The sequence below is a fragment of the Marmota marmota genome, unplaced genomic scaffold (assembly GCF_001458135.2).
Source record: "Marmota marmota marmota unplaced genomic scaffold, marMar, whole genome shotgun sequence".
Lineage (NCBI taxonomy): Eukaryota > Metazoa > Chordata > Mammalia > Rodentia > Sciuridae > Marmota > Marmota marmota.
Window position 1 is genome coordinate 417,026 of NW_025999930.1, and position 26,910 is coordinate 443,935.

General features: G+C 50.2%; 1 pseudogene; it reads right to left on the reverse strand.

Annotated features, from left to right (window-relative positions):
- The window catches only part of LOC125615958, a 120,604-nt pseudogene extending 94,212 nt beyond the window's left edge, over positions 1-26,392 (reverse strand).
- Positions 26,393-26,910: the final 518 nt, after the last annotated feature.

A 26,910-nucleotide genomic window follows, 5' to 3' on the forward strand; every position in this document is an offset into this window, starting at 1 on the left:
CCCCTCCCCCACCCCGGCTCTCTCTTGAGCCCAACTCAAGCCATTGCCAGAAATATATTTTTTTAAACCAAATCACACATCTGATACCGTTTTGTTTGAAAAATGAGCTGGCCTCCCCTTTCTCATGTCTGCTGGTCACACAGCCGGTGAAGTGTGGGGCAGCATTCCCAAGGCCTGGGGAGGTGGAGCCCCTCCCCGACGACTCTGCTAGGGGGAGGAGCCCGAGCCCCGCTGCAGATGAGGAAACTGAGGCGGGGAGGGTGGTGAGTCCCCCTCTTCCTGCTTCAGTCCAGGCAGGAGATGGGTCAGGGAGGGCGGCCCCGGGGTATCAGACCCTTGGAATTCGGGAAAGACAAATCAGGTGGAAGGGTCTCAGACAAGAACATTCGAGAAACATTGTTCCTGGGTCTGGCTGCGGAGTGGGAAAGCTCCAGTGTTTCTCTCTGGAAGAGCAGAGCTCAGCTCCTGCGGCTGATCAGGAAGCCTCAGGTCAAACCTCTGAGAAGCTCGCTCCTCCACCTCAGAGCCTCTTGAGACTCAGTTTCCTAATCTGCAAAGTGGGGCTCTGTTACCTCCACAGCCGCTCCCTGACAGCTAGCCGACTGCAAATCAGGGCCTGAATAGTCCCAGAGCTGGCTTGTCCTGTGGCCCTTCCCTCCAAACCTGATGACCTCAGGCACAGCTTCATGGGACCTAAAGAGGCACGCAGACTCCTAAAGAGACCTTAGAGATCCCCTTCCCTCGGGGCACAGAGCAAAGGACAAGAAAGGCCACCCCTGCCCCCAGGGAGCTTAGGGATGGATGGGAGATGGAGGACGGAGGGGTGACTGGTCAGTCAGTCAGATCATTCCAGTGGGTCCTATGAAGATCACGACAGGGTGGCATGTGGTGCGAGGTGTGGGAAGCAGGCAGCCACCCTGTGCTGCTGTTTGCAGCCCTGTGGGGAGTCTCTCACCGTCAGCAGATTAAATGCAAGGAGGAAAAAGAAGTTACCCAGCAGAGAAGCCAGGCGCTTCTCAGCAGAAGGACAAAATCAGCTGCCACCGTGGAGTGCAGGTGGGCACGGTGGGCAGTGTCCGTCCCTTGCCCTTCGGCCCTGCTGGGAAGATGCAAGCCAAACAGGAGGAATCCCAGACAGACCCATGAGGAACGTGCTGCCCAAAGACTGCAGTTTTCAAAAATATCAAGGCAATCACAGGCAGAGGCAGACTGTGGAGAGCACTTTAGACCAAGGACTGGAGAGACCTAAGAACCGAATCCAGTACCTGACCCTGCAAGGAGAGGACACGCTCTCCGGGACACTAGTAGGTCAGTGGACAAGACTGACACAGGGCTGGCAGGCCGAAGTGTTGCCTTCCTGTTGAATTCTCTGAAGTTGGTTTCATTCTTGGGAAATATGCACTGCACTGAGGTATTCAGGGGTAAAGCGCCATGATGGCCGCAGGTTACCCTCGAATTGTGTGTGTGCGTGCGTGAGACTGTGTGCATGAACCAGAGCAAATAATAAAGTGAATAATAAAAATAAAAAGAGGAGGATGCAGATGATCTTTGACCCCTATTCTCATCTCTACAATTCTTCTATAAATTTAAAATTATTTCCAGATAAAATATAAAAAAACACCAAAAAAAAAAAACAAATAAACTGTGATGTGAGTAGGAGGTGGCTTGAGGTGAGAGCGGTCAGGGATGGAGTGGTCAGGTAAGGGGCCTGAAGCATGAGAAAAAATAAATAAGTAATTGAGTGCCCCAGAGAACAGAAAAACGCGTGCAAAGGCCCGGGGTCAGAGAGACAGGCAGGGTGTGCTCAGGACAGGGTTGCTGCTAGGTTTTGTATAAATGTCCTCAAAGGCCTGTGTGTTGAGACTTGGTCATCAGCCTGTGGCACTATTGGGAAGTGACGGAACCTTTGGGGGGTGGGGCCTAGTGGGAGGAAGTGAGGTGGTCGGGAGGTGGCTTTCAAGGGGACATTGAAACCCCTGCCACTTCCTCTGTCTCTTGGCTTCTCAGCTGCCATGAGCAGCCCTCCTCTGCCGCACCTTCCCACCATGCTCTGCTCTGCCACCACAGGCCCCAAACAACAGGGCCAAGTGATCATGGATCGAAACCTTCAAAACTGAGCTGATGTTTTTAGTCTTTCTTCCTTTAAGCCGGTTATCTCAGGCATCTGTTATAGTAATGGAAAGCTGACGAAATCCGTGATTCCGTGGAGGGGGCTTGGGGAGGCAGTGAGGCGGAGGGTGTTGGCAAGGGACCAGGCAAGTCCTGGTGGGGGACCTGGAGCTTAGTGCAACAGATAAAATAGTCCAGAGATGCCATTGCCTGAAAAAAAAAAAAAATCTATTCCTTCCTTCAGTCATTCAACAAACATGTTTTGCACCCCCCCCTCCTCCCGTTTCTGGTGCCAACAGCCCCAGGGGGTGGGGAGCACATTCTGTTTTGAAGACAGGCTTGGCCTTGCCCTGAGGAAGGTTTCCGGGTCCATCAGTGAGAGTGGGCTGGGTTCTGCTTCAATGACCAAAAAGCCCTGTGCCTCAGGCCAGAACAGGCCAAGGTACATTGCTGTTGATCACACTGTGTGCCCGCAGGGGAGGGTGGCTTGTCAGTCACCCAGGGACCTCAGCGGGTGCTGGGGCAAGAAGACAGAGCCGCCAGGCTGGAGCCACACACGCCTGCTGCTCACGGTTCATCTGTTAGGCGAGCCACGTGGCCACACCTCAGCTCCATGGGAAGGGTCAGATCTGTGGGAGGAGCAGCCTGGGCATCCAGGAGCAGCTGTAAAGACGGCAGAGGGCGCTCGGTTTCTTGGCTGCCCCCCCATGCTCAGCTGAGAAGGCTCGATGGAGGCCGGAATGTTCTAGACAAGCAAGGGTTTCTGGCCCCAAGGGGAGCAGAATGAGCTCAGTGAGGAGCTTTGCTGCAGCCTTCAATCCTGGGGGCTGAGCTGTCGGACCCCAAGAAGAGCCTCAGCACTGAGCGGGAGACCCACCTGCTGACCCCAGGTCTCTAAGGGCTGGTCCTGGGTCTCGGGGAGGCGACGGAGCCCCAGGGCCTCAAGACCAGAGCTGGGACCTCAGGAGGGTAGGGCAAGGCAGAGACCAGAAAGCAAGGCCGGGGAGAACCGCCTGACAGGGGTGAGCTCTCCATCGTGTCCAGCATGCAAGAGGAGGGCGCGGAATGTCCTCAGCTGCCTCCACAAGTCCCTGCCCACACCCAACTCGGGTAGGACCCTCTTCAACGCCAGGTGCCTGTGGGTGTGTGGATCCCACCTCTGTCTGGGGCCAAATCCAGGCCTTGGGGAGGGGGTCCCCAGCAGGAGCCCTCCCCCAGGGAACCCTGAGGCATGTTGCAGAATGAGCGGGCAGACAACGGCTCAAACTGTCCCCTGACTGAGGGACATTGTCTCATAGCCTTCGAGTCCTGCTCTCTGGGTGACCTTGGGTGGGTCACCAGACCTCGGTGCAGCCGGGCACAGCACTGTCAAAGAGGCTGTGTAGTGTGTGGCCAGCATTGGAGGTCCTTCCACTGTGGCCTCGGTGAGCTCAGGTGGATTAAATGTCCTCTCTGCAGCCTTCGCCCCTGGGCGCAGCCACCCACAGCAAGGAGCTGTGGTCAGACCAGAAGCTGTCAAGGGTGGGCCTGTTTGTACCGGGGGTCCCTGAGGAATCCAAAACCACTGCCATCCTGGATATGGGCCCCTGGGGGACCTGCCTGGCCACAGTCCCCACCACTCTCTATTATCCCCCAGTGGAGGCCTGTGCCCAGTTGGGGCTCATGTCCTGCCTGTGGCCAGGAGACAGACCCAACAGGGTTGTGGTTTCAGCCACAGGGAAGATTCTCAGTAGAACAGGAAACTCCAGGCTGCTACTGAGCTGGCTCCCTGTGGCCTTGGCAGGGCCCGGCTTCTCAGCCAGACCCTTCTGTATCCAGCCAGAGCTTTCCCCTGCAGCCCCGTGTCCCCCTCCAGCTGTCCTGAGCTGTGGCACCCCCGTGGTGGAGATCATCCATCCCCAGGCCTGTCAGTGGTCCAGCTCAGCCCGGGCGCCACCGGAAGGGGCCAACCACCAGTGTCAAGGAGGGCCACTCTGAGAGCCGCTGGGGCGCGGCCCCGGGGCAAGATGGATGGCATCGCGGGCCACTTGAAGGCTGTGTTTATGGGACACCCAAACAGCTGGTCAATCCCCCGGGGACATCACTCACCTGCTACCAGGGCTTCCTGACAGGCCCGAGATTGTGCAGCCGTCTTAATTCCATCAGCACTTAGGGTCTCAGCCCGGCCGGCCAGAGGGGCCTGTCCCAGCCATTGGGGGCTGACAGATGAGGCACCTGAGCCCCCATGAGAGGGCACGTGGCCGCCAGAACCACGGAGGTCACCAGCCAGCGGAAGGCGGGCTTGGACGGGGGCTGCTTCCTGCAAGGCCCCTGGGGCTCTGTGGCTGCTTTGGAAACGGAGGGCTTGTCACCTGGGATTCAAGCTCATTAGGGACAAGCCACGGTTTGGCTTCATCCTGTTCTGTTATTAGTGTGTCCTACTCAGGGGGCCAGAGAGGAGCTCAGCTCTGACCTCTTTGAGGAATTGACCGTCCCTCCCTCCCTCCTTCCTTTCCACAGATGAAGCCATTGATCTGAGAAGCAGAGTGTGAAAAATCCTGCCTTCAAACCACCCAAAGCCGTCGGTCGATGGGGGTTTCTGTGGGAGAAAGGAGAAGTCTGGGGACTTCGCGGCAGAGCTGGGCAGCTGGCTGCAACAGGGCAGGAAGGAACCTAAGGAAAGAGCCTAATCCAACTCACTGTGTCCCCCTGACCTGCTCACAAGTCTCAGTTTTCCCACTCACAGGCAGGGCCCCGGGAGGAGGGCACCAGATAATGGGTACAACACGGGTTCCTTTTGGTGAGACAACTTCCCAAACCAAGGAGCATTGTTAGTAATAAAGACAACATAAACCAGACATCGCAACTGGTTCTCATAAAGCACCATTTCAAGGTAGTCAGCTCCAAACAGCAGTTGTTCCAAAGAACATACACAAACCCACTCTACGCAAAAATGAACTCAAAACGGATCAAACACAGAAGTGCAGGAGATAAACTACAAGGCTTTTTAGAAGAAATCATCGGAGTAAATCCCTGTGGCCTTGGATTTGACGATAGATTCTTAGACATGTCACCAAAAAATCAAAGCAAGGAAAGAAAAAGAGATAAATTGTGCTTCATCAAAATGAAAAACTTTTGGACTTCAAAGGACACCATCAAGAATGTAAAGACACAACCCACCAAGAGGGAGAGAATTTTTGCCAATAACGACAAACAACCCAGTTTCAAATTGGGCAAGGGATCCAAACAGACATATCTCCAAAGAAGCAATGCGAATGCCAACCAGCACAGGAAAAGAAGGCACAGTATCTGCTCTCAAGGAAACACAGGGCAGATCCTCAGAGAAACACCACTCATACCCCCTCAAGTGGCTAAAATCAAAGGGACCGAAAATAACAAGTGTTGGCGAGGACATTGCCGGTGGGAATGTGAAATGGAGCAGCCTCTGTGGAAAACGGTTTGGTGGTTTCTCAAAATGTAAACCACAAGCTGGGCACAGGGATGTAGGCTGTCATCCCAGCAGCACGGGAGGCTGAGGCAGGAGGATCGTGAGTTCAAAGCCAGCCTCAGCAACTTAGCAAGGCCCTGAGCAACTCATCGAGACGCTGTCTCTAAATAAAATATAAAAGGGGCTATGGATGTGGCTCAGTGGGTAAGCACCCCTGGGTTCAATCCCAGGTACCAAAAAAAAAAAAAAAATTAACTACAGAATTACCCCATGGCCCAGCCAAGCACTCAAGAGACTGAAGACACCCATACAAAAACCTGTTCGGGATTATTCACAGCAGCATCACAGAGCCAAGAGGGGAAAACAACCTGTGTCCACCAAGAGATGAACTGATACAGAAAAAATGCAAACCACGGAGCATTATTCAGCCATAAAAAGGCACAAAGCACCCTATCGTGCTACAGGCTAAATGAAAGCAGCCAGATGCACAAGACAAACGTGTTATGATTAATTTACACAAAGCATCCCAAATAGGCACATCCATGGGGTCAGAAATAGCGCTAGCTGCCAGGGGCTTTGCTATGTTAGGGGACAGACAGAGGAGGATGGAGGGAACATGGGGTTGAGAGGATAATTCTATAAAGTGGGCCCACCGTGCTGTCCCCACGTGCTTTCTTTTCCAAGAAGCCACTTACCTGCAGCCCTGCCTGGCCTAAGTGGACAGGATATGTCACATTCCCCAGCAAACTACCTGTTATCTGGAGGAGAAAAGCAGGCCCAAGTTAGTGTCCACGGGAGGAACCCAGGAGATTTTGTGACCAGATCCTAAAACTCTGGGAGATGAGAATAATTCCTCCGAACCATAAAAATCTGTAAGAATATATGGTTAAGAATCCAATTAGAACTGGTCAGCATGGGCCAAGGTGACCTAGGGTTGCCCTGTCAGTAAGGACTTGAAAGACTAATGTCACCCTGCTGTCAGTCAAAAGTCAAGATAGGACTCTGGAAAGTTCTCTGGGATCTCCAAGAAAACTGGAGTGCAGGAGAGGCATGCTGACATTTTCCGTGAGAGGACCTACTGTCCCTTGAGAGTGTCCCCTTTCCCTTTTCCTATCCCTGCAAGAGACTCGTGCCTGGTACTCTGAGTGACATGTCTGAAATCTTTCTGACCTGATTACAGGAATCTGGGTTTGAAGGGGGGCCTTTGTGCTGCCTCCGTTTCTCAGAAGGCCCAGCTCTGTCACAGCTGGAGAGTGCGTGAATTCTCTGTGACTGTGAGTCGGCTCAGGGCTTCCTTTTAGGGTCATGAAAATGCTCTTGGGCTAGTGGTGATGGTCGCACACTTAAAGGGTGGGTTTTATGTTATGGGAATTCTCTCTCAGCAAAACTCTTACGTTCGTATACATATGAGCAGCTCTCCGAGCTGGCGCGGGGCAGGTCTCAAAGTCGTTTTTGAGAGTCTTTGCTTTCTTTGTTCTGGCCCCAAGTTGCCATCAGGCCGTGAGGGCTGCTAGATTTGGTGGGGGAACAGGGATTCCTGCAGCGTTTATCTCCAAAACTCCTGTAAAACCCTGCAATCTTGGGGAATAATTAATGACTACTTGGATTTTTTTTTAAACAGAGACCAGCCCACTTGTGGTTAACAAATAAAGGGGAAAAATTCTCCATCTGAACCTCAGATGATAAGTGGGTTTAGCAGGCTTAACCATTTGCAATTGAGACATTAAAAACCTTGGAACCAGCCCCTCAAGTGCTCATATCCTTTGGCAAAGTAATCCCCATCTTGTGAGTATCTTTGCTACAGAAATTACTTAAAAAGCACAAAGCTGTGTGCATGCTGGTGCCTGTACTGGCTTTATATCATCAGGTGGTATCTTAGGGTGGAGGGTCAGCGGACCCTCCTGCTGTCACACACAGGAACCGTGAAGGGGTGTGGGAGGCAGTGACCGGTCCAGAAGCATCTGGTGGGTACGTGGTCCACCGGGAATGGGCTGTGGCTTCGTGACCCTTTCTGAACCTGTCACAGGTTTGTATCAGACAAGCCCCTCAGAAATCAGAGGAAGCTCAAGTCCAGGGGCGCAGCCAGGTCAACACTGGCCCCCAGACAAGGCAGAGAGTCTCTGGGGTGGCAGAGACTGTCCACTGACTTGCGGAGATTTTGAAATTGCTGAGCAGGAAATCTTCTCAGCAGAATGCCAAGTGCCCACCACGGAGGACCCCCCCGGGAGGGACATTCGGCCCCTTAATGGCTATCTGTGAGTGCAGGCCAGCAGGGGCCAGGAGAATTGTGAGCCTCAGCTCTCAGGAAGAGGGACAACAGAGAGGTCTTTATGTGTTTAGAAAAAAAGGGCACAAAAGTTTCCTGCCACCTCCTCCAATCACGTCCTTGCTCACAGATTTGTTTCCTTTTTCTCAAATGAGTTTGCTTCAAAGGAGATTTTCTGCCACCACCGTAAGCCACCACCGTAAGCCCCAGTAGGACTTGCTGTGCACTGAGCCCAACAGAAAAAGGAAGCCACAAAAACCCCATGGTGACACGCACTTCTCGCCACACTGGGTTCCCCCAACAGCTCGGAGCCTGGGAGATGGCTGATGGCTCCTGGAGATGTCCGGAGGGCTGGGGAGGGGAGCCACCCCAGCCCCAGCCACGCGCTGTTGGACGTCCCTACCTGGGTGCCCTGAGCCGATAGGCATGAGGCTTCCCCTTGGGAAGTGCTGACGTCAGGGAAATCCGGAGAAGGGAGGGGACCCGCCAGGCTGGGACCCACAGGGACAGGGCGAGGGCCTGTGCCTGTGCCCCAGGGTCTCCTCAGGATCGCAGAGTGCACTGGAAGCCCGTCTTTTGTGGGTGTGACAGCCTGGATCCCCACTCTTCTCCCCTCCCCGAGAAAGTCCCTGGGAGAAGGGAGAGTCCCCGGGTGCTGGGTGCCAGGTGGGGCTCTTCCTGCTGAATTCTCCCCCTCTCCTTTGTCCGGTGGGGGTGGTGAAGCAGATGGCACCCTAATGTCACTGGGAGTCAAAAGCCTTTCCTGAAAGCCTCTAGCAGCTGTCAGAGGGCCAGCCTCCGGTCCATTAGCGGAGGCAGGTGATTTGTATTGTTGGCTGCTGGGCTGATAAACAGAGGGCTTAGGCAGTGAGCAGGGGGCACGGAGGGCGGGGCCTGCACCCTGTGCACCTGAGCCCGGGGCCTCCGTCCGGGCACATGCCAGGACCTGCCTGTGCTCTCCCCACATTGGTCCTCAGTGCAGCCAGCAAGGCTAGGGGTCTCCCCAGGGTTGGGGGAGGTGGCGCACACGGGGACAGAGGTCAAAATGCAGCCTTAGACCAAGAGCTCTGCTGGGCCAGCGCTGGGGATGGAGGCCCAGAGCCTCCCCACACCTCTCCTGGCACCTGCAGAGGCCCTGCCCAGACTCTGCACCATGCTGGTGCTGCTGGTGCACTTTAGCCAGTTGGGCTTCCTGTGGCAGTTTCTCTGCGCCCTGCCCTCAGGGTGGCTCAGCAGCCCCCCTCCCACCCCGCTTCCTGATGGTCTGTTTACACGGCTGTCTTCCGCACCAGACGGAGCGGTTCTTAGGGATTCTAGTGACCTCCCCCTCCCCGGTCAGCGCTAATCACTGTTTCTTGAATGAATGGATAAAGAATGAATGAATTCTTGAACATCTACCCCTGGAAGCCCCCGCACCTCCATGCTGTGAGTGCAAGAGGGAACGGTCCCTCAGAGGGTCAGAGAGAGGGTCCATGCTGCTGGAGACCCTGGGTGGAATGTCGGGATGAGGTGGAGACCCTGGGTGGAATGTCGGGATGAGGCTGGGTCTTCAGAAAGGGACTGTGACAGAGACCTGAGGGAAGCAGCGACTTGGATGGACCACTGGGAAGAGTGCTCCAGGGAACAGCAGGTGCAAAGGCCCTGAGGCAAGAAGCCTAGGAGCTTCAAGGAATGGTGAGAAAACAAAGGCAGCTGAGCCCAGTTGGGGAGGGAGGAAAGGAGGAGAAGAGGAAATAGAAAGGTTTGATTCCTGCCCTGGGGAAGCTGCTGGCTAATGGCTTGATCCCCTTCCATCCTACGGGAAACATGGCTTCAGGTGGTTTCCCGTGATTTGCCAGCCCTGCATAGGAGCCGTGGGAATGAGATGAAGCTTAATTAATTCCAGTCCGTGGGATCCGGGATTGTTCCCCAGCCACAATTCCATGTGTCAAAAACAACTGGAGGATTCGCCTGCCCGCCTTTCCTGGGGTCTGCCCCCGCAGGGCCTGGGCGTCCTCCTGGCCCTCCCTGGTCCGTCTCCAGCCTCTGGCCAGCCTGCCCATCACGCCTGAGGGAGCTTTTGTCAAACCTGGGCTGTGCCCTCAGAGGAGCCAGCGGGGACTCCCTGCTGCCCTCAGTGCGTCTCCCCAAGGATGTGGTCCTCAGTACACAATCCCGAGAGGCTGTGGCAGCCAAGCATCAGGGACATTGGCTAAGGGCTTGGCGGTCCAAGTTGTGCATTGCAGGTTCTGAGAGGTTCTGGTCAATGAAATGTAGATAAAACTCCTGGGAAGGAGATATTTGGGAGAGATTTATCCTCCCTGAGGTAATGAGAGACGATGTTCCGGGTGCTATCTCTAGCTCCAGATCACACACTCCACATCCCTGCCTTTGGTTGTGATTCTGTGTGCATATGATGTCTGGAGCTATGGCAGCTACTTTGCACTCATGAGGGAAAAGGCTAGAAGCACTGCAGAGACATTGTTGGTTCAGAATCCTAAAAGGAAGGAGAGCTGCACCCCACCCTGTGCTGGTGAGACCCAGCTCTGGTGTGTGTCACACATCTGTGACCCACGTCATCACTTCAGTCAACTCACATGAGAGTGTGATCTTCTTCATAGTCCTTCCCTGTGTCTCTGTCTCTTTCTCTCAAATGATTTTGTTTCTGTGGAGACGCTCCTCTCGATCTTCCTCATCAGAACATCAGCTCTGAGAGCCAGGAGCTCGGGCTTGGTTTGCTCACGTGTGTGAGGTCAGGACTGGACACAGAGCAGGTGACCCCGGTTACTGTCCAGGAATGAGCTCATGCTCAGCCTGCCCCGGGTCAACAGATAGTGCCCAGGCCGCTTCCACCCTTTCCCGATGGAGGAGCAGGGGGTGGGGGCTGGCTCTCCCCGGAGGCTGCCAACTGGTGAGTGGGGTAGGGGGAGGAAGGAAGGGGAGGCCGTGGACCCCTAGGACGCCCATCTGTCCAGCCAGCACCAGCACCCAGTTCCCCTCCAGGATGTCCATTACCATAAAGTGTCACAATTGCCACTGAAAGAGGCACAAAAGGAAATCTGCACCTGGTCTAGAACCTGGGAGGTGGGGACGCAGGATGGAGCATCAGGGGTGCTCAGGGCCGCGTGGGAAGGAAGAAGTCAGGTTGCAGCTGTGTTCCTGCCACACCTCGGCTGCAGGCGGGAACAGCCTGTGACCAACCGCATCCCCGTGAGCCCCACAGCTCTGGGCCACTCAGCCACCTGGGCCCAGGCAGGCAGCTCTGCAGTGGCAGGTGTGACTGTGCCCACCTCCCACAGCTCTGCCTTCCTGGAGAAGGAAGGGTACGGGAGGCGGGGGGCTCTGGTCTCAGCCGGGAGGAGTGGGCACAGTCCCCACCTCCACTGCCTTATTTGCTGTGGCCCTGCCCATGGTGGCTGGCTCCCAACCCCTCACTCCCAGGGGACAGGACCGGGGCAGGGCCCTGGTGTCAGGCTGTGCGACCTGCAGCCTGGGTGGGCACAGCCTGGGTAGCTGTCCCTGCCCTGCAAGCCGCGCCTCCCCACGTGCACCCGGCCCACCCGCGGGCTCAGATGACATCGGTGATGGATGGAGGGTGGCCGCAGACGTCCCTCCCTCCGCAGATAAACGGCCAGGGCCGCGGCGGGCAGAGGCTCTCTCCAGGCGGGGATGAGGGGCCTCTGTGTATAATAAAGGTGAACGAGTGTCACCCGGACATCTTAATGCTCTTCCCGGGCCCCAGCTGCCTCGTGGCCGGAAGGAAGGACAAGGCTCTAGCGAGGTCTGAGGAGGCAGCTGCCCGGGGCCAGGTTTCCTGCCCGAGAGGGACGCACCCCCAGAGGGTCCCTTCCCACCCCCAGCCAGCCCCTTGCGCCTCCTGTGAAGAAATTCTGGAGGTAGCAGCTGACACCTTGGTGCCTTGCAGGGTGTTCTGAGCCACGTCCCCGGGAGGCACTTGGCAAGTGACGGGCAGGCCCAGCATGCCCACTGGGTGCCCTGGTTGGTCCCAGCCTCTGGGGTGTCCCTTCCTGAGCTGAGGTGGGAGGAACACCCAGATGCACAACTTCAGGCTCAGAGGCCTTGCCCTCCTCCTGAGGCCCCTTCCCCAGGACTTGCACTTGGTCACTAACATGTCACCGTCCTCTCTTTCATCCCTCTCCCTCTCTCCCAGGCCTGCCCTGAGTCTCCCGCTGTGGGCGGCTCTCCCCTTGCCCACAGGGTGTCCTGTCCACAGGGAGCTGGAGGCCTGGCTCCTACAGGGAGAGCCCAAAGCCCCCAGGGAGGCTGGGGACTCCACATGGCCATAGATGAGGCCCGAGGCATGGACAGGTCTGCTCAGGATGGCGAAGGGGTGAGGGTGGGCTCCTGCCCCTGGGCATGCTGCTCTGAGTCTGGGATTCTTTGCAAACCCCACGCCAGCCCACCCTGACCCCCACCGAGACACCAGATGCCTAACTAAGCAAGCCAAGCAGCCCTCCTGGAAGAGGGAGTTGGAGGCCGTCCAGCGTCCAGCACTTGATCTCTAGCCCTGGCTCGCCCGCCCTGCCCACTCACCTGGTGCCAGGCGAGGGTCCACAGGAGCCCAGAGTTGTCCAGAAGAGTGGGTGGAGAGGTCTTGGTGATGAGCCACCCAGGAACGGAAGAAGCAGCATGTTCTGCTTTTTGGTACCAACCCAAGCTTGATGCCAGCACCTCCCACTGAGCCAGAATCAGGCTTAGGACGTCCACCTCCTCCCGAGGAGCCTGGGCTTCAGCCCAGGCATCTCCAAGGAAGTGGGACAACGGTGCTCTCAGGAGGTAACTGCAGAACTGGGGGGCTCGGGGCTGGGGCTGGGGCTCAGTGGTAGAGCTCTTGCCTTGCACGTGCGAGGCCCTGGGTTCGATCCCCAGCAACACATAAAAAAACTAAATAAACAAAATCAAAGTATTGTGTCCATCTACAACTAAAAAGAAAAATTACAAAGAACTGGAGGACTCTCCAGTCCAGTAGCTCTGTGGCCTTCTCCCTTCCATGTCCCCAAGGACACTCCTCCTGCCTGAGCCTGGCTGTTGCTGAGAGGAGTAAGACCCTCCCAGGGCTGCTGCTGGAACCCGCTATACCTGCAACAGGCCCCTCTGGCTTCTCGGGCCCAAGGAGCATCTGTTCCCTCTGTCCGTAAGCAGGGGGAGGTGAGCTTACCAGCAGCAAGACCTGAAGCCCTTTCTTGCGAAGTCCTCGATGCTAAGACCATCTGCTCTTTGGTGACAACAAGTGGCAGCGGGTTGGTGTTAGGGCTGCGGGGTGGGCGCCCTGGGCTTTGTCTCCCTGACTTTTAGAAGTTATAGGTCCACGAAATCCCATGACCTGGGCTCCTGGCCTGTGGGCCTCACAGCCTTCAAGGGAAGGTCAGCACATGGGGGGCATCCCTGCCTTACGGGGGGCTCAGCCAAGTAACACCAAAGACAGGACAGCCCTTTGCCACTCCCCTGATACCAGGTGCAGCAGGTACCTCTCACCTAGGTGGGGTACAGGGGGAATCTCATATAGGTGGGTTACAGCGGGCATGTCACCTAGGTGGGGTAAGTGGGCATCTCTCACCTAAGAGGGGTACAGTGGGCAAGTCACCTAGCTGGGGTACAGGGGGCATCTCATCTAGGTGGGGTACAGCGGATGTCTCACCTAGGTGGGGTACAGCAGGCATCTGTCACCTAGGTGGGGTACAGCGGGCATCTCTCACCTAGATGGGGTACAGCGGGCATCTCTCACCTAGATGGGGTACAGCGGGCATCTGTCACCTAGGTGGGGTACACCAGTCATCTCTCACCTAGATGGGGTACAGCGGGCATCTGTCACCTAGATGGGGTACAGTGGGCATGTCACCTAAGTGGGGTAGAGTAGGCGTCTCACCTAGATGGGGGACAGTGGACATCTCTCACCTAGACACCTGCACAGCAGGTAAGCCTCACCTGGAGTCCCTCTGAGTCCAGCCACCCTTGTGGCTGCCTCTCTGCGCCCTGGTTTCTGAGTGCCTGAGACAGGGGATCCCCTGGACACAGTCCTGTGCTGGCCAGCAGGGCTCGGCGTGCTTTGGGGACGCTCCCAGCAGCCGACACCGCCCTCCCTGCCTGGCCACAGGTCAGGTTTCCATCTGCCGTCATTAGGCAGATGTCAAACTCCGAGGCGCAGCAGTAATTTGGACAATTACAGCTGCTATTATTGCTTCCTCTCCTTAAACGGGGGCCAAATTACTCACTTAAACACAAACCGCCACAGGGCGGAAGGGACAGGGTGGGGGAGGGGAGGGGCACGTGGAGGGAGGAGGCCCAGCAGGGGAGAGCTCCAAAGGCCACCAGCCCATCTACTGGTGACTGTCCCGAAGGCTTGGTGTGACATCAGGATGTCACGCTGCCCTGGGAAGAGGCAGTTCCTGGGCAGCGAGGTGTCCTGCGGTCACTGTCAGGAGCAGGAGGGCCACTGCCACCTGGGAATGCTCTAGACGGCTGGATCAAGCCTCTGCCGCGAGCAGGCATGGCGTCTAGGCTGGGAAACTGCAGACTTGCCACCCAGGAAGAGCTGGTCTGAGGGGAAGATTCATCCGTTAGCAGCGAGAGCAGCCAAAGTGGTCCTTCTGCTGATGTGGGCAGGCAGCCCTGGGCACCTGGATCCCCCGCTGGGTGAGAAATGCAGGCAGGAATGCAGGTGAGTCCCTCCTCAGAGCTAACCACAGCCCCACACAGCAGTTGGATAACAGTCGCTTTAACAATAGCAAGGATTTATGTGGCACTTGCTGTGCGGCCAGCCTGGGTACAGTTTATACAGTAGTTCACAGAATCCCCAGAGCCACCCTTGGAGATAGCTATTTCTATCACTCTCGTTTTACAGAGGAGGAGACTGAGGCACAGAGAAGCTAACCAACTAGTCTAGGGCCACCCAGCACCTCCTCCCTTCCCAGAGCCACATGAATGAGAGGCTGTTGTGTTGCAGGCTGCTCTATAGACGGGGCCTGTAGGCTCAGAGAGGGCAGGGCCACAGGTAAGACGCTGGTGGCCTTGCTAGGACTGTGTACCTCAGGCAGCAGGCCAGGAGCTTGGTGGCCTGGTGAGGAAATCAGGATGGAGGTAGTGGCAACAGGCCGGGGTGGACATGGCCAAATGCCGGTCAGGAGGGTCGCAGAGGAGCAGGTGGGGGGTCGCAGAGGAGCAGGGGGGGCTGGGGGCTGCATTGGGTCGGGCATCCCTGGAACCTAGACCCTGGGGGATGGGACCAAGGCCACATTCAGCTCTGGAAAGTCCTCCCGGGTGGCCCAGCAGACCATTTCCTCCCAGAACTGGGGCCCCCAGATAGAAGGGGCACAGGCCTCCTCACACCCACAGCCCAGGCACCTGGGGTTCTTACATGGGCAATCCGGGGCCCTTTCAGGTGTCTGAGTCTCTAGGCCAGAGAGGGTATGAGGAGCCTGTGGAGGCCGGGGCACTCATGCCACTCACCATTGACTGGGGCCACGTGTGGTCAACTCCTGCCCCACCCCTTCCTCCAGAGCTAATGCCCATCCCTTTGATAAATGCGCATGACTGACACTTCATTATTCAGTGTTTCCTGTTGGTTTATTGGACAAACACTATTGTCTGTTTCTGTTTCCAACCCACTCTCCGCTGAGGTTCCGCCCTGGGGTCTGCAGCTCTGTTCTCCCATCGTGGGCCACACAGAAACCTGAAGGGCCACAGGGGACAGGCGTGTGCCCTCACAAGCTCTGTGCAGGGACAAATGGCTGCTTCTCTCTATTTTTCACCCGTAAAGTGAGCAGGATGACAGTGCTGACCTGGGAGACTGTTATCAGGACTGTGTCAGTCAGCTGGAAGCCACCATAACACAGTGCCACACACTGGGTGGCTTAAACAACAGACATCCATTTCTTATGGTTCTGAGACTGGAAGTCCAAGGTCAAAATCCCAGCAGATGCCGTTCCTGGCGGTGGGGGCTCCCTCCCTGGCTTGTAGATGGCAGCCTTCTGGCTGGCGTCCCCACAAGGTGGTGACAGGGAGCATTGGTGCCTTTTCTTCTAATAAGGGCACTAATTCCATCCTGGGCCCCACCCTTACTCTTGTAGACCAAGTCACCCTCCAAAGACCTCTCCTCCAAATACGATCACATCAGGGTCAGGGCTTCAGTGCAGGAATTTGGGGGAGACACAAGCAAGTCCACAGCAAGGATTAAAAAACCTACTATTTTAAAGCACTTTGGACACAGAGTGAGGGGGGCTCCTGGTCCGTGTTCACAGGCTGTGTGACTCTGTGCCCATACCGGCCCTCTCTGAAATCAGTCCCACCTTAGCTAACAGGACCTTGTGTTCATGGAGCACCTGGGGTCATGATGGTGGCTTTACATGAGTGGCGTTATCTCCGTTGACAGATGAGAAACCAAGGCACGGAGATGCAAGGGGATGGGGGCAGTCAGGGTGACCTTGGTCTGGGACTTGCTGTCCCCCAGGGTGAGCGCCCAGGACTGACACAGAGAGGCAGTCCAGGGAGGCCAGCACTGTCCTGCTTTCCCAACCTCGGCCCCTGCTCAGTGACACACCCGTGTCACTGAGGCATCAAGATCCTGGACTTTCCCCTCCAAGCAGGGTCACCTGGACCCTGAGAAGATCCCATCACAGGGCAAGAGGACATCTTTCCCGAAGGTCACGAAATCTTTGAGAACTGATGGACAGAGACCCGTGGGGTTTAAGGAGTGGCAACCCCGCCTGGTGGTGGGGCTGTCCCTGGGACAAATCTGTTGTGCCGTGGGGGATCCTGGGACCTGCAGCTGTCAGGGCCGTCTGTGCCCAGGGAGGGTCCTTCTTTGGAGTCCATGCAATGGTTCATCCTGGCCCAGCGGCTCCCGCCTGCCCTCCCTGGCCGCAGGAGGAGGCGACCTCCGTGAGTCTTGCTGTCTTGGACCCCCAGGTCTGTTGCGGAGTGATGGAAGACAGTGTCTCCCGGGGCTCAGAGGGACAGCTGTGGGGACCCAGACTGGCCTTTGTCGGCCTGGGCCACACCCTCATCTGAAATGGGGATACCATGTGCTTTCTCCTCGTGGGCTTTGTGCTGACTGAATGAACTAACCTGTATCAAGGACCCCCCACGGGGGCAGGACCCAGAATCACGGCCTGGTGCACTGCTGTCTGTAAAATGGGGGAAAATGGGGAACCCCCATGTGACAGGCCTCCCCTCATCTGGGGTAAAGTTCACAAGATGGACACGTGTGGAATCAAGGACCATGGTGTCCGGGCCAACCATGGAGCCGGGGACTGTCTCACCCCCATATCCCACTGTGTCCCTCCCCCCAGATTAGATTCCACTGCCTTCTCAGGGGGTCGCCTGCAGCCTGACACCTTGACACCCGGGACATTGTCTCCAGAGAGCAGGGACCCCACCCTGCCCCAGAGCTGGCTCACTCCCTGTGCTCCCCCGACCAGTCGCTCCCAGGTGCCCTGACAAAGTACAGGCCCCGGACACTTGTTCTGAGCATGTAAACACTTGCCACTTTGAGAGCTTGAGAAGGGCAGGGTGAAAGGTGAGACGGTTTGTCAGCTCCTCATTAACTGCAGGCCTGGGACAGGGGAGGCTGGGCACCTCCCACCCCTGCACAGGCCAGTCCTGGCAGGGGCTTGGTGACAACCAGGATGACAGGGGATGGGGATCAAGCCCAGGTGTGTGCTAAACACTGCGGTTCATTCTCTCATGTCATTATAAGCCCATTTTTGCCAGGAGAAATGACTGAGGCCAGAGGGTGTCACATGGCCAGAAGGGGACAGGTCAAAGTCTGTCTAGTACATCTCCCTGGAGCAAAAGAGGTGTCAGCTGGAAGAGGCAGTTGATGACCTCGGGGTCCCACACAGCCGCCATCATAGCTTGGCTACCCGGGCTCCACGGAAGGCAGTCACAGGTCCTAGCAAGTTCAGCCTCCTCTATGAGGGAAACCAGCCTGGGCCCTGGTTGAAGCCTGACCCTTATGAACCCCCAGCCCGGTCCAGGAGGCTTTAGATCTACAAAGAGACAGACCCAGGCATCGGGACATGCAAGGATCTCAGGCTCCAGCCCACCAGGCAGGGGCAGGCAGGAAGGGTTTCCCCAGAGGTAATCTTGAAGCTGGAGGGTAGGGTCCCCAGAATAAAATCACATTTGTCCTCTGGACCCCCAGAGCAGCTCCAAAACGGGGCTCACAGAAGTAGGGAACATGCCCAAGTGCACAGGCAGGGCTCAGACCAACGCCTTCAGTCACAGAACCTGCAGCACCCTCCCTGTGGGCTTGGGAGCTGGCATAGAGCTTCTGCAATGATCTCCCCTCCCAGAACCAGGGTTCGCCACCCGCCCGGGACACTGCACACACCTCTGACACATGGCTTGATCGACTGAAGCACAGATCTTTGACCAGTTTTTGACAGGAGCACTCTGGGACAAGATGAACTTATTGCATCATGTAAATGAACTTGAGCTGGGAGTCTGGGCCACCAGGACTGACATCACAGAGTTTTAAACAGAGGCCATTGTCTTTCTGTGGGAAATGTCGCTCCTGTTTATAAAATTGCTTCAAGATGTTTATGTAATTTGAGCAACAGAATGTCACAGTACTCGAAGCATGAGATCTAGCATAACCCCCACGCACGGACGATGAGCAGAGAGAGATTCTCATCCTAAAATATAGGTGCAGTATCCAGCAATACTATCAAATAGACGGAGATCAGTGATCCTGCAGCCACCTCCTTGTGTAGATGGTGGTCCCGTGATATGACAATCATCTGAGTTATACCACTATCAACTCAATGTACAGGTAAGAAATTAGTGATCCTTCTGAGGGAACGAGGCAGGAGGGTAGATCTCCCACAGGCAGACAGGATGAGGGCCTCAGAGAAGGCCAGCAGAGGAGGAGACCACCATGCCATCCCGGAAAGAGATATTGGGTCTGCAGAACATCCAGCTACTTGCTGCCCCCGACGGCTTCAACCACCACGGCCCTTCTTAGCCAGTCACCAGGGTGTTCTGCTCCTGACGGCTTCAGCCACAGGGCTCTTCCCTAGCTACCTCTACCCCCATCCTTATTTGAACAGATGTGTCAAACCACAAGGTTGGACCTGTCCTCTTAATTATGTAACTCAGGGATTGAAATTATGCACTTCTGTTTGGCTTATTATGCTCAGAGGTTAGAGAGCTGGATTGTCCCATGCTAGCATCTCTCATTAACATAGTCCCTGTCAAGCACCCAGGCAAAGAATAGCCAGCAGTACCCTCCCTTGGGAACCCCTCCTGGGCTGAGGGAGTCTTTCTCCACTTTAAATAAATCTTTGCCCTCTGCTTGTCTGTAGATCTCATCTTTTGAATTCACAAGACAAAGGACTTACCATACAGTCCTGTTCTGTGTCACTTCTATTGCTTCAATGTATAGATGAGACACAAGTGATCCTGTTACTGTCCCCATGTATAGATGGGAAACCAAGTGATTTTTCTGTGACCCCAAGATACAGATCATGACCCCAAAGATCCCGCCCTCAAGCACACATGATAACTGTAATCACTCCAATGTGCCAAAGAACTTAGTGATTCCACTGTCACTGCAAGGAGCAGGGGATAAATGGCATGATCCTACTGTCCCATCAACACAGGGATAAGAATAGCCAAGATCCAGAAAACTGTCCATCTACATGCCGGCAAGGATGCGAACCTCCACGAACTCTCATTCATTGCCAGTGAGAACACAAAATGATATGACCACTGCAGAAAACAGCCTGCCAGTTTCCTATAGGAGTATACCAAACCTTACCATATAAACCGGCAACTACACTCCTAAATGTTTATCCGATAAAACAGATCCACACAAAAGCTGGCACAGAAATGTTTATATCAGCTTTATTGATAATTTCCAAGCGTTTGAAGTCACCAGGGTGTTCCTCAATAGGCAAATGGATAGATAAATGGTGATAAATTCAAGCCATGGAATTTGATTTAGTGATAAAAAGAAATGAACACTCCATCCACAAAAAGACACGGAGGAACTTGAAATGCATATCGCTAAGTGGAAGAAGCCAGTCTACTGTATGATTCCAACCATCTCATATTCCAGAAAAGGAGAAGCTACGAAGACAGTTAAAAAGATCAGTGGTTACCAGAGGTTTCAGAGGAGAGAGGGAGGGATGAATAGGTGGCACACAGAGGATTTGGGGGCAGTGAATTATGGACACTATAGTATTCTGTCTGATATTCTGCATGGGGCTGTGTAGTCACTGTAATGGAAACCCACAAAACTTTGCAACCCAGAGAGTGAACCCGATGTAAACTACTGACTCTAGTCAATATGAATGCACGAACATCAGCTCATCAGCTGCAGCAGTGTACTACCCCAACACGAGACGCACGTTGTTAATGAGAGTTCCAAACACTTGAAGGTGTTCCTATTGTTTTCCTATGATGGTTTCTAGTTCAATTCCTCTAGGATTTGAGAACACATTCTGAATGACTTCAACTTTTTCTAAATTTGTTAAAGTCTTGCTTAATGACCCAGGATATTGTCTATCTTGGTGAAATTTCATGAACACATGAAAATGTGTATTATGTTTTTGTTGGATGGAGTGTTTTATGAATATCAATTAGATCTAATTGCTTGTTGATGTTGATTATATCCCTGCTGATTTATTTTCTAATCATTCTATGATGTGATATGTATACTCGACTATACTTGTGGATTTGCCCGTTTCTCTGTTTCGTTCCCTCAATTTCTGCTTCTTGGGTTTTGAAGCTGTTATTTAGTGCATGAACATTTAGGATTGCCATGTCATCTTGGTGAACTAACTGGTCGAATTTATCATGATGTCTCTCTTTGGCACTAGTAATTCTTTAGCTCTCCAGTCTAATTTATCTAATACTAATTCAACCACTTTTACTTGTTTTTTTTAATAACTTGGATGAAGAGGAAATTTCAAAATTTAAATACTCAAATCTGAATGAAAACAAAAATACAAAATTTCAAAGTATGTGAAATTCAACTAAGGCAAGGCCAAAAGGGATATGTATTGCACTAAAATGCATTCGAACTTCAAATCAATAATCAATAAGAACTTCAAATCAATAATCAAGAAATTAGCAAAGAAAACTCAAAGCAAAGAGAATGAAGTAATAGAGATACAAACGGAAATAAATAGTTACAAACAGAGACAAACAGAAATAAATAGAATTGAAAACAGAGGACCAACAGTTCTTTTTTTAGAAACAAACAAAATAAAGCACTCAAAAGACAAAATTGATAATAAGAGATGTTTTGGTCAGTTTTTTCACTGCTGTTACCAAAAGGCCTGACGAGAACAATTATAGAGAAGGAAAAGTTTATTTGAAGGCTCACAGTTTCAGAGGGTTCTGTCCATAGATAGGTGGCTCCATTCCTCGGGGCTCCAGTGAGGCTGTATCTCATGGAGGAAGAGCGTGGCAAAGGGAAGTGGCTCATGTGATGATCAGGAAGCAGAGAGAGACTCCACTCACCAGATACAAAATACATAACCCAGTGACCCACTTCTTTCAGCCACCTCCTACTCACCTGCTGTTACCATAGGTTAATCCATATCAGGGGATTACTACACTGATTGGGTTAAGGCTCTCACAACCCAATCATTTCATCTCTATGTTTTCTTGCATTGTCTCACACAGGAGCTTTTGGGGGGCACCTAATATCTAAACCTTAACAAGAGACACGATGAAATCACCAATATCAAGAACAAAATGGGAACCATGAGAACAGATTCTCCAGATATCACAAGAACAGGGAAAACTACAACAATGTTACACACATGCAACTTAGAAGGAACAGACTAATTCCTTGAAACTATAAAGTATAACACAGCCAAAATTAAATAACTGAATGAAATAGTCTTGTAGGTATGAAAAATATTGAATTTATAAAAAAAAATCCCTCAAAGGAAATATCTAGGCTTCTATAGTTGAACCTGAGAATTTTATCAAGGAGCCAATGAACTAACGCCATTCTATATAATTTGGCCCAGAAAACAAAAGAAGGGAACTCTTCCCAATTTATTCTATAAAACCAGTATTGATGCCAAGTCAGTCAAAAATCATACACAAAAAAGTATACCGTTATCTTTTATTAATTGAGACCCAAACATACTCAATAAAATATTATCAAACTGAATTCAGCAAGGCATAAAAGACAGAACCATGTGGGCTATATTGAAGGTGGTGTAACTTGATCCAATACTAGAGTATCAGAGTAATCCATGACACCAACAAGTTAAGGCAGAAAAACTCATATTATTTCAATGACTGTGGAAAAAAGTGTTTGATAAAATTCATTACCTATTTATAATCAGACTCTTGGTACAACGGGAATAGAGTGGAACTTCATTAACCTCATTAAAAGCATCTATAAATAAATATAAAAGATCCCAACAGCTAAGTATGATGCTGGGAACAATGGCAGAGTAGGATCTGTCTCTCCACCTAAGTGTACCGGGAGCAGCTGTGAGGAGTAACTCTGGAATCCATGTGAAGGGGAAGACTTGGCTAATTTCAGAAAATTCAAGTCTTTAATGTGCTCACAGCTACTTACCTCTCCACCCACCAGCCCCATGGCTAGCAGCCATTCCTTCCTTCCTGGTGCAACTTGCTGGAGACAAGGTGAAAAGTGCAGACCTCATTCTTCAAATATTGAATTTTGCCCTGTGATGTCTGGTTGGAGCCTTTGGTTACTGAAGTACAGGCATAGAATCTGTCGGCCATGGTTCCCACCTCCCTGGCTGAAGTAGCATCCAAGATTTAAAGAACTAGTACTTCTTTTTTTCTTTTTGTTGCCCCCTTTACCACTTTGGGAACCAGATATCTAAGGATTAATATATTAAAAAGCAAATGCAGGGCTTGGTTTGTAGCTCAGTGGAAGAACACTTGCCTAGGATGTGTGAGGTACTGGGTTTGATTCTCAGAACCACATATAAATAAATAAAGTTCCATTAACAACTAAAAAAAAATATTTTTGAAAAAAAAAAACAAATGAAAAAATGTAGAAAGCTAATACTCATACCTAGGGAGAAATTCAGGCTAAGAAAAGACCTGAAAAGACCTAAAGCTTTCATTCCAGGCTGATCCCTATCACAGAGATGCTCTACAATGATTCTTAAAGACCAGAAAATCCTGCAGAAGGGGGAGGATCTTATTTTCAGAGTTACTACATTGTAAGACTTAAATGTCTAGTTTTCAACAAAAATACCATAAAAGATACAAATAAATAGGAAAGTGATCTATTTCAAAAGAGCAAAATAAATTGACAATAACTACCATTGAGGAATTGATAAAGTCCAGATAGCGCACCCACTAAACAAAGACTGTTTAAAAACTCCCTTAAAGCTTCTCAAAGAGCTACCAGGGAAATGATGTATGAACAAATGAAAATTCCAGTAAAGAGGAGAACCAAAGAGAAATACTGGTACTAAAAGTTTGCTAGAGGAGTTTAACAACAGATTTGAGCAAGAAAAAGAAAGAAGATAGAACAGCTGAAATTATTGAAATGAGAAAAACAAAGAAAGAAAGATTGAAGAAAAGTAAACAAAGCCCTGAGGAAACAAAACCAGACCAAAATTTACATCATGTGAGTCCAAAAAGAGAAGAGAAAGGGAAAAGGGCAGAAAAATATTTGAAAAAAAATGACTGAAAATTTCCCAAATTTGATGAAAGATATGAACCTACAAATCCACCAGGCACAACAAACTTCTAAATCATTTTGTGAGGTTCATATTACCCTAATAACAGCCAGGTAAAGATTTCACAAGAAAATTAAAGACAGATATCACTTATGAAAATAGATGCTAAAAAGTTTAGCTAAGTGTTAGTAAATTGAATCCAACAATGCATTAAAAGTATTAATCACCATGGTGAACTGAGATTTATCCCAGGATTATAAGGCTCTTTACATAAGAAAACAAATCAATAACACAGCCAACAATACAATGAAGAAAGGAAGCCACATAATCATCTCGGTTGATGTAGAAAAAGAAAGTGGCAAAATTCAACATACTTTTGTGATGAAAACAGAAAGCAAACTAGGAATGGAGAAAATTTGCTTAGCATGATAAAGAATATTTATTAAAAACCCATTGACGACATCATACTCAAAGGTGAAAGACTGGAAGCTTTTCCTCTAAGATCAGAAACAAGGATGCCAGTTTTCACTGCTCCTATTCAACACTGTATTAACAGCTTTAGCCAGATCTATTAGACAAAGAAAAGAAATAAAAAGCATCCAAAGAAGAAAAGAAAGAAATTTAAAAACTCTCTCTATTCACAGATGACATAATCCTATATGTATAAAATCTCAAAGAATCAAAAAGACAGCTATTAGATCTAACAGATGAGTTCAGAAAAGTTTAAGGGTACAAGATGAACACAAAAACCACCACTGTGTACACCATGCGACTGTGAAATTCCACTCCTAGGTACGTATCCAAAAGAAGGAGGAATTGAACAGATACTTATGCCACTGTCCATGGCAGCATCATTCATAATCACCAAAGGTCAAAACAACTCAATTGTCCATCAGCAAATGAAAGATTAACAAAATGTGTATGAATATACAGCCATTAAAAAGGAATGAAACTTTGATACATGCTAAACACAATGGGTAGCTTTGAGGACATTATGCAAATGAAATATTCCAGACATAAAAGAACAAATATTATATGATTCAACTTCTATAAAGTAACTATAATTGGCAAATTCACAAACACAAAGTAGAATAAAGGTTATCAAGGGTTTGGTGAAAAGAAGTTATTGTTTAATGGGAACAGAATATATCCTGGAGATGGGGAAAATATTTTTGGAATAGACAGTGATGATGTTGATTACTGATTGTGCAATATTTTCAATGGCTTTAACATAAGTGAAGACTACAATATTATACTTTACTATAATAAACAAAATCTAGCAAGGTATACAGGCTGCATATTTGCAAATGATATTTGAGACTTGAACCCCAAGTAAACTTGAATGTAAGAAATGTTGAGGAAGATTATTTTTTTCCTTAATGCTAACCATAAAGGTAATAGATACTACCTCTGGTATCGAGTCACATCTACCTTCAGTGTAACTTCTGTGTAAGATGATGGCTTATGCAGTTAAAAGAACAAAGAGATGAGGCTTCACTAATGTACATAACTGATTGTATGAACTACTTGCTAATATATAATTGTTTATTAAAAAATACTCTACAGTTAAAATCATATTGATTGTGAAAGGCTTATTGTTTTCCTCTAAAATTTAGAACATGGAAAGGATGTCCATTTTCAATACTGTCATTTTAAATTTTGCTATCACTTTTTGCCACTACAATAAAGCAAGAAAAAATAAATAAAAGATACAAATATTGGAAAAGAAGCAATAAAACTGTCTCTATTTGCAGATGACATAATATCTACATAGGATATTTAAAGGAATCTATATTTTTAAAAACTTCTAGAAATAATAAATGAATTTAGTAATGTCATTGGGTATGAGATCTTCATGCAAAAATCAATTGCATTTCTGACTACTGATAGTAAACCATTAAAAATCAAAATATATTAGCATTTTTAGCATTTACAAATGCTTCATAGATAGTAAATGACAAAGTATAATTATAACAAAAAATGTGCAGGAACTGTAATGCAAATTCCAAATTAATGATGAAAGAAATACCTCAATTAGTGGAGATATACACAGTGTTCACTGAAAGATTTAGTATATTAAATATGTCAATTTTCTACAAATCCATTTATAGTTTTAATACAATTACTATCAAAAGCTCAGGGATTTTGTAGACTTAGACAAGATTACTCTAATTTTTTATGGAAAAGCATAAGCCTAATACTAGTCAAAACAATTTTGAAAAAAAAAACTAATTAAATGAGAAGAATCATTCCTCCCAGTGTTGAGGCATACTGTGGTGGTAGGAATGGAGACAGTGTGTTGCTGGTGAAGGGTAGACAAAGATCAATGAAACAGAAAACCCGCAGATAGATCCTTACAAATATATCTAATTAACTTTTTGTCCTTCTTGCAAAAAAAATTTTTAATCTTTAATTTGACTTAAACATTGCTTTTTGTACGATAGAAATACCAGCTGTGCAGAAAGAGCGGTGGAGAGGTGGTCCTAGCCGCACACACCTGCAGCTCTTCCTCCGCTCTGGAGGCTCTGGGGCAGCCAGTGTCGCATCCTTTAGGCCTTTTGGTGGAAGTGCAGAGCATTCTACATACTTGACAGCCGTTAGGTCACTGGCCAGCCTTCCAGCAATCTCTGGAGTGATGGGCTTCTGCTTGTTCTTGGCAAGTCTCTTAATAATAGAGAAGTCATCTCTGAGATCAATTTGGGTTCCAACAAGATAAAAAAGGAGTCTCTGGACAGAAGTGAGTTATCTCAGACACCCACTTTTCTTTGGCCTTTCAAATCCTCATGTCTCGCAGTGCCAAAATGTCCAAGAGTACCTGACTCTCGGCCATTTATATCTGTGATTGCCTAGTTGTCAAAAACAACTGGTACATATTCAAATGGAAATGCGTTTGTTCTGTAGGATATCAGGTGGCTTGCTCTTACCAACATCACCGTTTCCCACAACAATCTACTTAATTGTATTGTGGAAATAGTTTTATATCCACTTTAAATATTTCAGATTTGATGTTGACTTCAGCTTCTCCACTGGAGTGTTGACAGCACTTTCCCCATTTCTTCTTAAAGTACCTTTTTATTTTAGAACAGTTTTAGGTTTGCAGAATTATTGTAAAGATGAGTATTCTCATATATCTCACACTCAATTTTCCCTATTACTAACATTTTGCATTGATGTCACATTCATCATAATTAACGAGTATCAACACTGATACATTATTATTAGCTAAAGTCCACAATTCATTCATATTCCTCATTTCCTCCTATTCTTTTTAATTCCAGAATCCCATGCAGGACACCCTGTTAAATTTGGTTGTCATGTCTCCTTAAGATCCCCTTAGTTGTGACAGTCTTGTTTTCGATGACCTTAATCGTTTTTGACTGGCCCTGTGTTTTATAAAATATCCTCAAATGGGATTTAGCTGATGATTTTTCTCATAAGTACACTGGGGTAGTGTATTTTGGGGAGGATACCAAAAA